The following is a 15,675-nucleotide window of genomic DNA, read 5'->3' as shown; positions in this document are numbered from 1 at the left end:
CTCCCTGTGACAATATAGACACTAAACCAAAATGAGGAGAAAAGACAAGCATTTGGTGGATGTAAAATAATTGAACCCCAGAATCTTGCAACCATTGGAGCGAGGATTAGACAGTTGTGTTATATATACAATTGCTGTGATTAAGCTTTGGAGTAATGTTTTCAGATACTTACATTGCTACATTGCTCTAAACTTCATAGGAAAATCAGCCTGCTTGGTTTGGTATATTGCTGATTAATTGGAAAAATAATTGGTAATATGCTGCCTAATGGCTACACGTCTTTTTTCAGAGGTGTGTACTTGCATTAGGAATTTTGGTGATGGTTCTTAGAATATTTTGTTTACACAGGGCAGACATTTTGACACACATATAGGCATCAAGCTGGAGGGTCCAAGTATGAGACAAAGAGGAAATGTTATGCATCTACTTCTTCCCTCACCTTTGATTTCCCTCAGGGCAGTTTCCTAAGCTGCATCACAAAATAACGTACATATTGAAATATAACTTCCATAGCATTTTTTCATGCTTCCATTTCCGTCCTCTGTTTACAACTGATGGAGTTAGTATTGTGTCTATCTTGGACCATTTCCAGAAAGCCAGCTCTACCTGAAAGCAGGAAGGGTTGCACAGGTTGCAGTCTCCACTAGTTCTACGGTGGTCTTTGTCACATTTGTATATGGACAGGGGACCAGAACAGTTAAAAAAAACAAAAACAGTTTCCAGCTGCACTAAATGGGCACTGAGAATTTTTAAAAAACAGGACTCACGTGAATATGCATTAAAGTGCTGAATGGCATCTGCTTGGGAGCTGGGGCAAAAAATGGAAGGGGAAGGGGAAGACCAGGAGCAGTTTTTTTACACACCGGGTAAGTACTTGGCTCTTCCTCAACATGACCATGTTCTTTTAAAGCTACTTTGTACACTCCATCTTCACCTCTTGCTGGTAGGCACATTACATTTTAATTTTAACAAAAGGAAAAAAGGGAGAAACCACAGATACTCTAACCCCTGTAATTCATGCCAGCCTCAAATTAAAGCATTCTTTTTTCCTACCCTGTTATTCCAATTCATTTTGTTAGAAAAAGCTTAGGCACTCTGAGGTGTTCTATAATAGAAAATAAATTTGAAACCCATTCATTAATTGGTGATTAATATATATCAGGATTAGTTTAAGCAAGGCCCTACCTCCTGCCCAGTCAAGTATGTTCTGGTTAATATCCAATTATGTGCACCTTCGTACTTATTATGTCTTAATATTTTGGATATGATAATCAGAAACTTGAGAGTAATGCTAATGAGGAGCATAGAGTAGGAATTAGCCAGTGACATACTCAATGATCCTTACTTTGAAAGGTATTTTTTGTCTCTGTTCTGCATAATGGTAAGACAGTATGTTACATAATTAATCTGTGAGAATTTCCTATCTTTTACCTACGCAAACATAATCTCTGTTAAAAAAAAAAAGGCATGTTGATCATCTATATGGAGCATTTGTACCATCATGTATGGAAGAGGCAGTCCAAGCTTTGGTAGCAACAAACCATTTGCACTGGACTTAATTCATAACAGTATACATCAGGGCTGACCAGGATGGTGCCTCTCAGCAGTGGCATTACTGTGATTTACCTGGACAGTGCGGGGATGGGGCTGCGCAGGTGCACCAGTGAAGCAAGACTAGCACTTCTGCGCAGTGCTGACCCTACACCATTAAGGTAAGCAGCCGCAATGCCCCTGCCAGGAGTGTGACTCCGTGGCAGGACCCCACTGCACAGGCTGCTCCCAGTGTTCGTAGATATTAATATATGGAAAATGTAGTGAATGAAACAGTCTTTAGTTGGCATCAAATCAAGAGTTTGCATTTGGATTGGTTACGTACAGACAAGGAATGCTTCTGTATGTACAATAGTGGTTATTATTTGGGATACTTGTATCTCACATTTCCTCAAAGATACCTTAGGTTAGTTCAGCCATAAGCTTTCTAGGTGGCTCAGACTTACCAATTACTCTTGCTTAATGCCACGGGTACCACTCAAGCAAGTTGTAGCTGCACTTTCTGTGACAATAAGAGTTCCCAACCAACCAGTTTGAGCGGTTTGAATGTTTGGTTTCCACAAATATTAGGAGCTGTATGAGGGCTGCCGCCAACTTAATTTGGTAATGGCTGTGTAACACTCCCAAATATACCACATTGTCTGCAATGGTGGTAGCAATCCTCATCAGGCTTCTTAAACTGTTATTTCTGTACTATACCACTTTGAATAATGGTTAGTGTTTACAACTGATAGTTCTCCCCAACACATTATTGTCACTTTCCCCAGCACTTTCAAAACATGTCTCAGCAAGAAAGGATTCTTAATTTGAGACGCAAATTGAGAAATCTAGTTTGACTTCTTTCTTTCTTTCTTTCTTTCTTTCTTTCTTTCTTTCTTTCTACCCAAATGCAGTCATGGAGTTTGAAATTTGTGTGGATGTAGTTGACTTTTCTGAAATGATGCCTGCATTTTAGGCCTACCTCTTTTACCTTTGCTAAAATCTTTATCCATGACTTTTTCTAATCTCCATATACCAGAACGTATTGTATGGCATGACCAGGATGAGGAAGTCTTAGTTGTACTTCTGGGTTTTATACTGAATCATTCTGTGGCCTTCAACAAGTCTCTCAGTTCTTAATTTTGCAAACAGGATAATACTTAACTCACATGGGGTTTTCCCAAGGAGCTGTAATTTAATGCAGGAAAAGTACTATGAATATAAATCAGTGCAATAATGGAATAAATACTAAATATTGATTTTGTTTAAATGGTTGAGCAATATTTTGTTCCTTAATCCACAGCTTGCTATATTTTCTTTGCTACATCCTTCCTGAAAGTCTGGAAATCTAAACCCAGACCCACATGTTTCTGGGTCAGCTGAATGAAACTATAACACAGCAGGCAAGGCATATCAAAATTATCAGCAATGCTCATAACAGTCCGAAGATAGTACCATTTTGTGTGTGTGAGAGTGAGAGTGAGAGTGAGAGAGAGAACTAATGCAGATAGTTTAAATCTTCACATTTTCTTTTGAAGACAGTGAGAAGAAATTTACCTCTTCTAAGAACTTAGTTTTCTGTTAGGATCAATGGGACTGCTGGTGTAAGAGCCATTTTCTCTGCAGTTCTGCTAACTGTTTGGAAAAACTATTTTGTATGGAAACCACAAATTGTTATACCATATCCAAACACCCCTACTCCACTTTCCTGTTAAGTGTTGTGCAAATGTGATTTGAGTTTTGTTTGACACATTATGTTTGTAACGTATCAAAGCATTGTTTCTTTATCTCATGGGTGAGTTTCACAAAACATCCACTTATAGTTGCACTTAGTTGAAATCTTTCTTTGCTTAAGAAAAGCCCTTTCTTACGCCATTGTCCTAGGTCAATGCCCACATTGGCTGCTGCAAATCATGTAGCTTTAAATAGCAAACCTTGAATACCCCTCCCCCCTTTATGTGCTTTGTTGTAATGAAGCAACATCAGTAAATTGCAGTGAAGGGCGATGGTTGCATGGGGATGACTACTACACCTTGGGGTCCCTTTGTACCAGATTATTTTTTTATTGTTGTTATTACTTCCCATCTCCTTTACTCTCCTGATGCCAAACTTGCTGTTGAACATCAGCGCAGCACAGGGGATCTTTAGAAATGTTGTGGACATTTTTTGTCTCTTATCTGCACACCAATCACAGTTTACTTCCAAACACTTGCTACCCTGGGTGGCTTTTGCTGTACTTTATTGATGCCACTTTAGCTTTGTTGGCCGCATTCATAATGTTATTCATCATTTGTTGCTTAAAAGAAGTGCATTTCTGTCAAAACAACAGATAGGAGGTACAATATGACTTCGCTTTCTTTTGTGAGCTTCCCTCTGAGTTTGAGTTTTGAATAGGATTATTGGTTTGGAAGTGTTTCCTTATTCATCCTGTTGCTTTTTACAGTGTAGGAAAACTTGGATTATAAATGCTTATTGAAAGGGAACCCAACCCGTTGCTTATGTTTTCTTCCTTCATTTTCAGATAGATAATACAGTGTCCTTTTAGATCTCTAGTCATTTAAAAAACAGGCAATAATATCAGCAAATGACATTGTACTGAAGGATCTTTAGAAAATGTTGGTTTTGTAAGATATATATGTAGAAGATGTTTGTTTAGTTCGTATTCTTTTTCTGTGTAAGCAAAGTATGGCTTCTTTTAAAAAAATTATAGGATTCAAGTTTGTTCAAAAGCTGCACTGCATAACCTGGAAGCCCTGACTGCTAATTCCAAGTGGTATGGCTCACTGGTGAAGGAGGAAATGTATTCTGCATATGCTTGTAAACATCAGTTTTCCTTGATTGTCTTGATCTGAAGATTAAGCTCCATTCAAATGTTATTGCAGTCATACAGGATAGTATCCAACTAAATTATTGTATGCACAGAACAACTTCTGTGAGTGTAATGGAACTTTTGCACCTTCTCTTCTTTCCATGTGCCACCAAATTGGGGGGGGGGGTGTCCCCAATCCTTGAAAGCAGATTTGAGGGTGGGGTGCATGGGTCTGCATGGAAAGGAGAGAAAGTGGGAGTTCTGTTGAGCTCACAAAAGTTGTTCGCATGCACAATGATTTAGTTGGATAAATGCACGGTTGCTACCAAAAATGATTTGTATGCAGTTGCAGCTATTTTCACTGCAACTAATCTGGGTTGATTTGACTGAACTATATGAAATGTGATCTACCCATTGAGACAGAAGTGTAGAGTATTGACCATGAGAGAGTGATTTTGGAGATAACACTGTTGCTGCATGACTTGGGTCTTACTAAAACACTATTAAGTACTAACGTTTATGGATACTAAAGCAAGTAATAAACTTATCCCAATTTATACAGTAGATTATCTATAGTATACATGAGTGACCACAACAAATGCACTTGGCAGACAAAATGTGAATGACCCTAGTCTATATCCCATAGACCAAGTATGAAGAATCTATGACCCTCTGGTTGTTGTTGGATTCCAACTCCTATCGGCCCCTGACAATATGGTTGTTCAGGAATGATGGGAGTTGTAGTTTAACATATAGAGACCTATAGATTATTCACCCCTACCATAGACATTTTGAAGCTGGAGAAATTAGACCCTTGTTTGCCTTAATTTATACTATTTTATACAAAGTTTTATAAACCATACAATGGTTGCCAGTAGGCCTTCATGGGAATTTTGAGCTAGCATTTTGAAATTATATGTAGTGAGACACACACAATTTTTAAATAGATACCAGTAATTTTATATTGTTGTAAACTGTATAAATACCGTATTTTTCGCTCTATAACACGCACCCGACCATAACACGCACATAGTTTTTAGAGGAGGAAAATCCGTAGGCATGCCACCCGTAGGCATACCCTCCATAACATGCACAGACATTTCCCCTTACTTTCTAGGAGGAAAAAAGTGAGTGTTATGGTGCAAAAAATACGGTATACAGTAAAGCAGTATATAATAAATATACAATAAAGCAGTATATAAATTTTGTTAAACAGGATAAAAACAAATCTGATTTGCCCTGTGAGCAGCTCTAGAATGATTAGCCCTGGTGCACAACTTTCATAGGACAATTGAATTTGTGCAGCTGTGGACTCTCTAATGTATTTTTTGATCAGAGCTTGTGCTCTGAAGCAACTGGCAAATTTCCAGTGACTTTATTGCTCCATGTTATTCCCCAGTGTATAGCTGGTCTCCAAAAACCTACGAATTGAATCCAGTGATTAGCGGGAAAGTCCACTTTGGCCAGGCCCATCAACAGACTTCCCTTTGGATCCAAGCTTATAGCAGCTGTAGTCACTTTGTGACTCACAAGCCATTCTTATACAACCTACAAGGCGGCATACTGAATGCATCTGACAGGAGCTGCTAAAAGGAACTGTTCCGCCAATGGCCTTCTTCCACTGTATTTTCAATAGTTATAATATTTTGGGGTTAATAGTTTGGGGCTGTTGAAGCATATTACATTTGAGTAAGTAATAGATTGCTATGACATCTTTTCCAGAGGTCCGTTTACCCAATTTGCCTTAATTTTCTGTTGGTGGACCAATGCGTGACTATTGCAGGTAGCCACAAATCTGCTTCCTAAATTTAAAAATGGGACAAAACCAAGGGAATTATAATCTTTGTGAGTGTTTCTCAAACTGGGGGCCACCTGTGGTTCTCAGTGTTCTTTCCAGTGGGCAGAGCCCATTCCCCTGTTATGTTATAGCTTTTTGGTTCTCCTGGACCAATCAATGGCAGCAACAGCAACTTGCATAAGTGCATGTGGGAGGAGGAGTTGGTTGGAGAGCAAGGCAAGAGCAGGGTTGTACCATACAAAGTCTGAGGGGAGGAAAGGATGTAGAGGAAACTAATTGTGTATGAGGCAAGGAGGAGAAAGGACAGGAAGCAGGGAAGTGAGAAGGGTGGATAGATTTTCTGGAGAGGAAATGGGGAAGCAGTTGTGGCCCATCCTCAACACACATCCCCACATCTCAGCCTTCCCTTTCATACTACCCGGTCTCCAGGGGGTTGGACTCGATGGCCCTTGTGGTCTCTTCCAACTCTATGATTCTATGATTCCTACCACTTGATCTCTTGCTGAGCCCTGAAGCCTCTCCTCCCTCTGCTGAGGGGAAAGGACTAGAGGAGGCATCACAATAAATTAGAAAGATAGAAAAACGGTTTATATTTTTACGAACCACATAAACTACCAACTGAGGGGAAGGGGATAAGAGAGTGAAGGAAAGGGTGAGTATGAAAAGGAGGACCAAGGAACAAAATGAGAGTATGAATGAGAGGAAAGGGGTGCAAATTAAGTATGAAAGTAGCATAGGAAAAGACATGATAGGAGATGAGTAAAGACATGTTAGACAGAAGGAAGAAAATATTAAATGAAGAAGTATGTTCCACTCAAGCCTCAAGATCAGCAAATCGTGTATGCAATGGGAAGGCAGAGTCACAATACCTACAAAGCCAATGTCTGCATTTAGCTAGAGGAAAATTGAACTCTGGAACTCCTTACCACAAGGAAATTGCTGTGGCAAACAATTTAGCAGTTTCCCAAAAAAGATAAATTATCAGAAAACAATAAACGTAAATGTCAACCAATTATGCCTAACTCTGCCTCCACCCACAATTCCGTGGGCTGGCTCTCTCCTGTGCTGCCATTTATGACTGGTGAACCTCAGTGATTTTCAGGCCTCTCCAGTGATCTGTCTGTTGCCTAACATAGTACTAATGACACAGATGCTTAATTTGTGCACAGACTCTCAAAAGTAAAGTAATACAGAGGTATGATTTTATGCAGGATACAGGCAACATCTTAGAAGGACAGTATCCCTTTATCAAGTTTCTCCCCCTCATTGAACTTATCATGCTGTCATCTTTTCTGGTTAGACATTTTCTGCATTAACATGGTAGAAGCAAATTTGTACTTGAGCAGTAATCTGAATTTTATCATGCTCTTCTGAACCATACTAGATTTCCCAATTGCAAGTCAGCTGTTTTCTGCCTGTTCTTTCTGTCCTCCGTGAGGAAGTGTAGAATTAAAACAAAAAATGAGGAATAAGAGCTGACAGAGAACCTTAAATAAGCTATCATGTCTGAAGCCACTTCACCAGTGACGCCAGTTCCATAGTGTTTTGTCATGCACACTTCCGATTATGGGCCAGAGAGCATTGATTTTTAGCTGTCATTTCTAGCACACCCACTGTAGAATTGAAATTTAAACCTTAATCCACTCTTTAATGCAATTAATTTTTAATGTGCAGTAATAGTAATTGAAATAGCCTGAATTTAGTAAGACACCACAAGACATTTTCAAAAGCAGGAGTCTCCACTGAGGACTGGAAGGACAGATAATCATTGTTACAATGTTTACAGAATAAATGCACACTCCGCAGGCTATCTAGTGGAGATTTCCCCCTTTTTTTATTAGTTGCTATCTCTTTGTGGGCTGAATGACTTCTTTTTTTCCAGTCAGTGCTCACAGTATATCATCATAAGCCATGTAGTTAGAAGGATTTTAACAAAATTATTATTTTACTCGAAAAATGTTGTTCTATCTAATCTCTGTATGTATTTTTATCATGCTTTTCATTGCCCTGTCTGGTTATCAACTGCATTTTGATGTGTGTAGAATTTTCCCCTCTAAAAGGGTCAGACATACAGTTTCTGTGCATTAATAACCAAGATGAATTGCCCTGTATTTGGCTCCTTTTTCTTTTCTCCCACTCAATTTACCGTTTATTATGTCTATAGCATATTTTGTGTTGTTTAGGGAGTTCAGTTTATCAATGTGAGGCTTCTGTAAGCACATTAATACAGACTTTGTTCAATTAACAAAATAGATGTACAGTCATGTTTATAATAAAGAGAAGGTGTTTAAGCACATTTATCTTTCCAGCAAGGAGTTCTTTTCAGAATGCATCAGTTGTGATGATGAATGAGCTTCTGCAGTATTCAAAGTGAACACCAGTGTTACATAGGGAGGGGGAATGGTCAGCCTTGTATATCCCCACCCTTGCATGGCTTCCACATTACAGAATCTAGTAAGCCAACTGTAGTGTTAAATATTAAGAAAGGTTTCATTAAAGCCTTGCCATACATGCAAATAAGATGTCAAAGGTGTGTTGGCTTCACATAAGTAAAAACTGTTTGTCAGTTTTTGGAACTGTTTGGTAACAGCATTTATACTTAATATTTTCTAGCAAGGCATGACTGCGAGCAGTCAGCAGACGCCCACAAAACATCTGAGTCAATTCCATTTTGTTTGGATTAAAGGCTCAAACGGTCACTGATTTTTATCAGTCTTAAAAGAAAGAGGTGTTGAATCTTTTTTTGCACAGAATACTTAAATGCTATTGTAGCATTTTTGCATTAAGTCATGCAGGGCAATTTGAAAAATAGTAGTACAAGCTGGATGTGGTAGAAGGGTAAAGAAAAATTGCTACTCTTACCAAGGATTAATACATTAAATGCAGATCTTAACACTGCGAGGGTCTTTATCACTTAACATTTGAGATTTAATGGAATAGATTTTGGGTGATGTTATTAACCATCCTTTTAAATATTTGATCCTGTGCTTTTTGCTGCAAACCTTTATAATAATTAGTCCTCATTTAAAGCATGGTGATTTTTATAAACTGAATTAAGGGCAAGGGCTAATCTACCTTCTGCACTGTGGGCACATAGTATAGAAACTGCTTTTCGGGGTGAATGAAAGATTACCAGAGAGTAAGATTACACCTTTCCCCAGAAGAGTATCATATTAATTTTTAATTTGATGCTTGGAAACTAAAGCAACTAACTAAGATTGAATGTAGCATAAGCTTGGAAAAAAACATTCACATAGATCACCTAAAACAAGCTTAGGGGCAACCCTACTAAGCTTTAACTTGCTGCCAACCTGTCAATCATCTGACATCACAATGACCCATTAAAAAAAAATCAAACTATGTTGGGAAAGGCCTGCAAGGCACCAACAATCAGCTGGTCTGCCTGGTCTTGCTGTTTGAGCAGCGAGGGCACATCGGCCAAGCCAGGCCCACCTGACGTACACCTGATGCAATATACATATATGGGCAGGTAACAGCTCAGCCTAAACACTTCGCAAACCGTGACAGCTGACGAGCAAGTCTCAAAGAGCATTATGTACAGGTCATAACAAGACTCAATGAAGTCCCTTGCACAGCACACCAAAAGAGCTGACAATTAGCTTACCACAGTAGTTTTCAGGCAGTGGCGCTCAGCAGTGCCCTCTTTCAGTAGAGCCATGTCCCACACTTAATGTCGTATATGGTGGGTTGGTGAATATGTCTTGGCCAAAATGGGGGGGGGGCAAATGAGGATGTTTGACAGGCCTAATTAGGTGCACAGATCAGAGGCATCCCATGCCTGAACTGAACCATAGTTTAGTATAACTATACTCCCTTCTCCTGTGCCACATGGAAGAGGAGCTTGAGAACTTGCTTTCCATGGTTTGCTGTGTCAGCCAGATCAAGAACTGGGGTTAATCTTATTGTGGTTAATTTAAACAAGCTAGCTGCAGTAAAGTTCCACTGAACAGCATATGGATCATGCAAAAATGCAGCAAAACCATTTTTCTTCACTGCCCTCACAGCCACGGTTTGGGCTTCATAATGTGCACACACTCGTGTTCAGTGAAAATTTATTAATTCCTTCTTGCAGCTGTGTGGATAGAGGAGATGGGAAAGGGCAGGAGAAGTATGAGCCCTAGGCTCACTTCAGTTTTTTCTGGTCATACATATTTAGGTGAAGGTGGTCAATGTCTAAAAACACCCTAACACCAGAGGCCCAATTAAATTGTTTGGCAATTCTTTATGGTGATGAGCACCTGACAATGGCTTTTTAAAATTTTTGGTGGATTGGTTCACCATATGATTAACAGTTATTAACCATAATAGCTCAAAATGGAACCTCTAAATTAGCCGTAATATACTTTGGTTACGAGATTCGAGGGAGAAACTGCAAAGGACACCCATCTCATTTATGACTTATTTGTGCTGCAAGTTTCCTCTTGGCATCTACCTCGCCATTCGTGGACTTTTGAAATAGAATCATAGAACTGTGGAGTTGGAAGGGACTCCAGCGGTCATTTAGTCCAACTCCCTTCAATGCAGGAACTACACCTGAAGATTTCCATCCAATCTCTGTTTAAAAACCTCCAATGAAGAAGTGTCCACCATCTTCTGAAGAGTAGATGGTGACCTAGATGGACTTTTGACCTTCTACAGTAAGGAAGTTCTTATGTGCTTATGTTTTGAAATCCATACAAGTTTATATCTGGAGACATAAGAACTATAAATATGTTAGATTGTCCTTTAAAAAAATGGAATCTTACTCTCATGTTAAGTTTTGCACACATTTTAATTCTTCCATTTCTGCATAGCACTATGACAGAATATGCATAGACCTTCCAATGTTCTCCATGTGGCTGTTCAAACAATGGATGAACTCTGATGTTCTTGACCCTTGTTGTCTCATGCAAACAGCTTGGTTCTAAGTAGTAAGCTGGTGTTAAAGTCCTCTACTGTAGGATCTGAAGAGACCCCAAAAAGGAAGACACCTTAAGTCTTCAGTTAAGATATCATTCAATGTGATTTGCAGTTTATTATTTCCTATCACTAATAATTATTTCAGACACTCCAGGCTCTTGCTTATTAGCAGACTAGACATGGTGCAGTATCCTTCATAATTCATATCTTTTAAGAAATAAATCCTCATTGCTGCTTTACATGGGGAGTGAATGTGGTTGTACACATGCACAACTCCAAAAAAAGATAACAGATTGATGGAGTGTATAACTATATATATCAGTGCTCACATAGGTATATAGGTGATGAGATATTTATTATGCATAGCTTGATGTGTATTGACCTCAGGTTATATGAGTAGAAAATCCCATTTTCCAGCTTGTTTCAAATATAGTAAAAAATGCTGCTTCAGTTGCTTTATGCTACTCACATTGGGAAAGGTGCTTATACTGTGATAATTATCATCAAGGAATATTAATGCGTTCAGCATTTGTAACCCAAAAACTCATTATAGCTTAAGCTGTGCATCATCTGTGAAGAGAGAACTTTGCCAGAATTCGCTCTTCACAGGGGTTGCCTCCTGCTTGCAGTGGAGTGGTCAGAGTATTGTAAGAGGTCACTTAGGCTATTTTTGAAAGCTGAAGTTTTGCAATTTTTGATTCACTACCTTCTGTCCAAATAGCTTAGCATTCTTCCTACGAATTTGCTCTTTTTAATTGAAAGCCTGGTGAAGTGCATAAGGCTAAAAGGTGTATATATAATTACATGCATAAGGCTAAAGTATAGGTGTCAATGTTGCACATCCAAGGTCATGGGGATTTCAAGGTGCATTCTCCTGCTAATGTGCATGGAATGACTAAGAATATTTAGCACAGGTGGAAATGGGGATGGGTGGATTTTGCCATCTAACTTCTATAGCATTTGCTGGAGAAAGTGCACCCTTATTTTAGCTACATAGTGTTTTGCCTGCATCAGTTTCATACTCTGAGTTCATGCATATTCATGGATGTTGGGTATAACAGCAACTTGATTTCCTCTGCTCCGTGTGAGCATACCTGGTTTCCAATATTATGTTCCAGAAGACTCATTTCTAAAAGTCTACTGTTAATTCCCCTTTTGCTCTAGTCACCCCCACTCTAAAATTTGTCATAAAGAACAATTTTTAGGGTTTTTAAAATATTTATATATATATATTAGTTTTAGTATCTATGTTCAATCTGGAGGAGGACAGTCAAGTTCTGTTTTAATATCATTATCAAATAGACTAAGTTTTCTTAAAAATGAATGGGCACTTGTTATTTTGGAGAATTTGGGGTAATCTTTCCATAATTAAAAGAAGAACATTTTACACTGACAGGCCCTCATTACTTTTGTTTCTCCCAACACACATAGAAACACACACAGTCTAATTTTGTTATTTTCTCCTTGTATTGAGATGCTGCATGTCTCTTGCTACTAATAACATTGCCCTTTATCTCTTGATGTGGCTTACTATATGCTGGGAAAAGGAAACTAATACTCTGTTCTCTCAAATTATTTTGCTTTTGTAGACCATTCTTGTTTCTAAGGTCATGCAGTATGAACCTGGCCTAGCTCCTGGGAGGACTAAAAAAAATCTGCTTCATAACTTTCTTTGGCCCTCAAAGAAAAGAAAACAGAAAAAGACACAAGCTTAGTTCAGATCAGCAAAATAACCAAATTAATCATCAGGGTAGCTTGCTATTGATAAACTCTTCGAAGCAGTTATAGCCAAATTAAGATTGCAATCATAAATTGACTTTCTAGGAAGTAAGACCTATTGAATACAGAAGGACTTACTTCTGAGAAGACATTTGATATTTCAATCCGAAATATACTTACATAGAAGTAAGTTCCACTTAAAGCAGTGGCACTTGCTTCTGAATAAACACAATTAGAATTAGATTTTAGCTGTAAGGTCAGTTGCACTATTTAGTAATATTAGAACATGATTCAGATATCCAGTGCATTTTTTTAAAAAGCATATACCAAAATATATGCAATGCTACTAATATGTACACATGTAGAAGGGTAGGCAAATATTAATTTAGTTTGTTAACTGGGTATTAATGCTGCTGCTGATTAAACTGAAACAGACCAAATCTAAACCATCACTATATCTGTGTCTTCACACAAACCCTGTCCAAACCCCCCCCCCTCTTAAATAGACGGGCAGGTGTTGATGAGATTATCCCCACTAAATGGCTCTAGATATTCATGTTCAAATATATAAAAGGATGCCATATAGAAGAGGGAGAAAGGTTGTTTTCTGCTGCTCCAGAGAAGCGGACACGGAGCAATGGATCCAAACTACAAGAAAGAAGATTCCATCTAAACATTAGGAAGAACTTCCTGACAGTAAGAGCTGTTTGACAGTGGAATTTGCTGCCAAGGAGTGTGGTGGAGTCTCCTTCTTTGGAGGTCTTTAAGCAGAGGCTTGACAACTATATGTCAGGAGTGCTCTGATGGTGTTTCCTGCTTGGCAGGGGGTTGGACTCGATGGCCCTTGTGGTCTCTTCCAACTCTATGATTCTATGATTCTATAATACTCCTGTCAGTACCTTTAATGCTGAGACTACTGGTAGGAATTAGAAAGAATGCATATTTGCAACACATGGGTATAGAATCTTTATGAATGTTGAGTAACTTAGTGCCAGTTTCCTCCAACAGATAACTTTTTCAAGTCATAAGCAACACTTTCTATTTTTATTTTGTATCATAGTTCTACTTAGATACTTTCAAAATGAATGTTTGCTCTTTGCGAGAGATAAGGAACATACTATATTTTTCTGTTTGAACTCAAATGCAACAAGCTTCTTTGCAGTGTTATTATTTATTTGTGTTCTGTATCCAAAGCCCTTGGAATTATTAAGATAAAGGATAAAACTATAGTGGTGGAAATAAGCAATGAATGGAAGTTACTTCTTTTGAGGTCCTATAACTTCTGTAATTAGATGTGTAATGCTGAAAAGACCTTGTAATTTAATTAGGGTTTGGTTTTTTTACAAGAGTTACTCAAATCTGTTACCCAGTTTATCAGTTTCATTCATCTGCTTTGGCATTATCTCAGCCTCATTGGACCTAATATTTGTCTAAATTAAGGAATAGGGTTTTTTTCTTTACCCTATATAATTTATGTTGATCAAAAGTTAAATTTCAAACAAATATTCATTCTGATACAACCAGCATAGGAAGGGAATGTTTGAGTTTGAGTCAGGTCCACTCCAGCCTGACTCTGGGTATCTTTATTAAAAGAGAAAAAGAAAAACAGTGTATTTTACCAACTCTTAATTAATCACTTGGATTTTCAAAAGTGAACATCTGAATGATAGATCAGCTATTAGCTTGAGATGCCATGGAATAACCCATAATTCATCTCCTCCAAAAACTTGGATGTATATGTGACCAAAACTAAGGAGCTTATATTGTAGCAGGATGTTAGAAAGAGAGAGATTGGAATGGCAGTGTTTTTGGCTGAGCTCCCTTTTCAGATGTAATTGCTGCTTCATTAGAACTTGGAACTGTTCCTATGGCTAAATTTAATCAAATGGTTTAGAATAGTAAGCTGTTATCATCAAAATTCCAGTACAGCTTTGGATCCTGCATCCCTTCCAGTAATTCATTTTCTGCAAAACCAAATGTCACATACTACTAAATGTGAATTTTGGAATTATTCTTATTTGCTGATGTTGTATGAATTTTTTGGATCTGTAATAGTCCCCCAGTTTCTAGGTTCAGAACACATTCTCAGTTTTAAGTCACAAGTACCTGAGCATGTTTCTTTCTAAATTAGACAAGTGACATCAATTTAGAATTTCAGTAACAATGTCAAAATGAAAATGAAAAAATGGAATAATATCTGAAAGGTGAAGTCTTGGCATTAGCTTGGTGACATCAATTCTTAGTCACATCCTGAACTTCAGCAATATCAGGATTTATACCTGGTACTTCTATGGCAGGGATGTCCAACATGGTGCCCTCCATATGTTTTTGGACTACAACTTTCATCATCCTTATACTTTGCCCAGGCTGTCTGAGGCTGATGAGAACTGGAATCCAGCAACACCTGGAAGACATCACTCTGGCTACCCCATAGGTCAAATGTGCCCAATGTGTCATTGAAGATGCTGAGAGATTTTAGAGTTATGTCTTTTTATTTTTATTTTTAAAAATGGTGGTATCAGAACCATTGAAGTCACTAAAATGTTCCATCTTCAAACAGAAAACAATTAGCTGTTAATATACCTTTGGTCTCCTATTCTTCTATTGGGCAAAGACAAGTATAGGTATTTTTAAAAAATGAAAAATGGTTGAAACGGACTTCCAGAGACAACACTGAGCAGAATAAATGCATTCTCATGGAAGGAATACTTTGCACAAGTTCCAAATTGAAATTAGTGTATTGAGAACCTGTTCCTGTGTGCATTTCACTTTTGGTGTTCTCGTTTAGTTATGGGGATGAACACAATGTAATATATTAAAATGTTTGTTTGCTGTTCATAGTTTTGTATTCTCATTTGGTCCTTAACTGTTAAGCCAATATGCACCCAACAGATACCA

At 38.1% G+C, this 15,675-nt stretch overlaps 1 protein-coding gene across 9 annotated transcripts in view; it reads left to right on the top strand.

The window, feature by feature from the left end:
- The window catches only part of ZNF521 (zinc finger protein 521), a 305,760-nt gene that overhangs the window by 161,709 nt on the left and 128,376 nt on the right, over window positions 1–15,675 (top strand). The gene's annotated exons all lie outside the window — the stretch shown is intronic.

This window comes from Podarcis vaucheri (assembly GCF_965113315.1).
Source record: "Podarcis vaucheri genome assembly, chromosome: 8".
In the NCBI taxonomy this organism is placed as follows: Eukaryota; Metazoa; Chordata; class Lepidosauria; order Squamata; family Lacertidae; genus Podarcis; species Podarcis vaucheri.
This window is presented reverse-complemented; position numbering and strand designations above follow the sequence as displayed.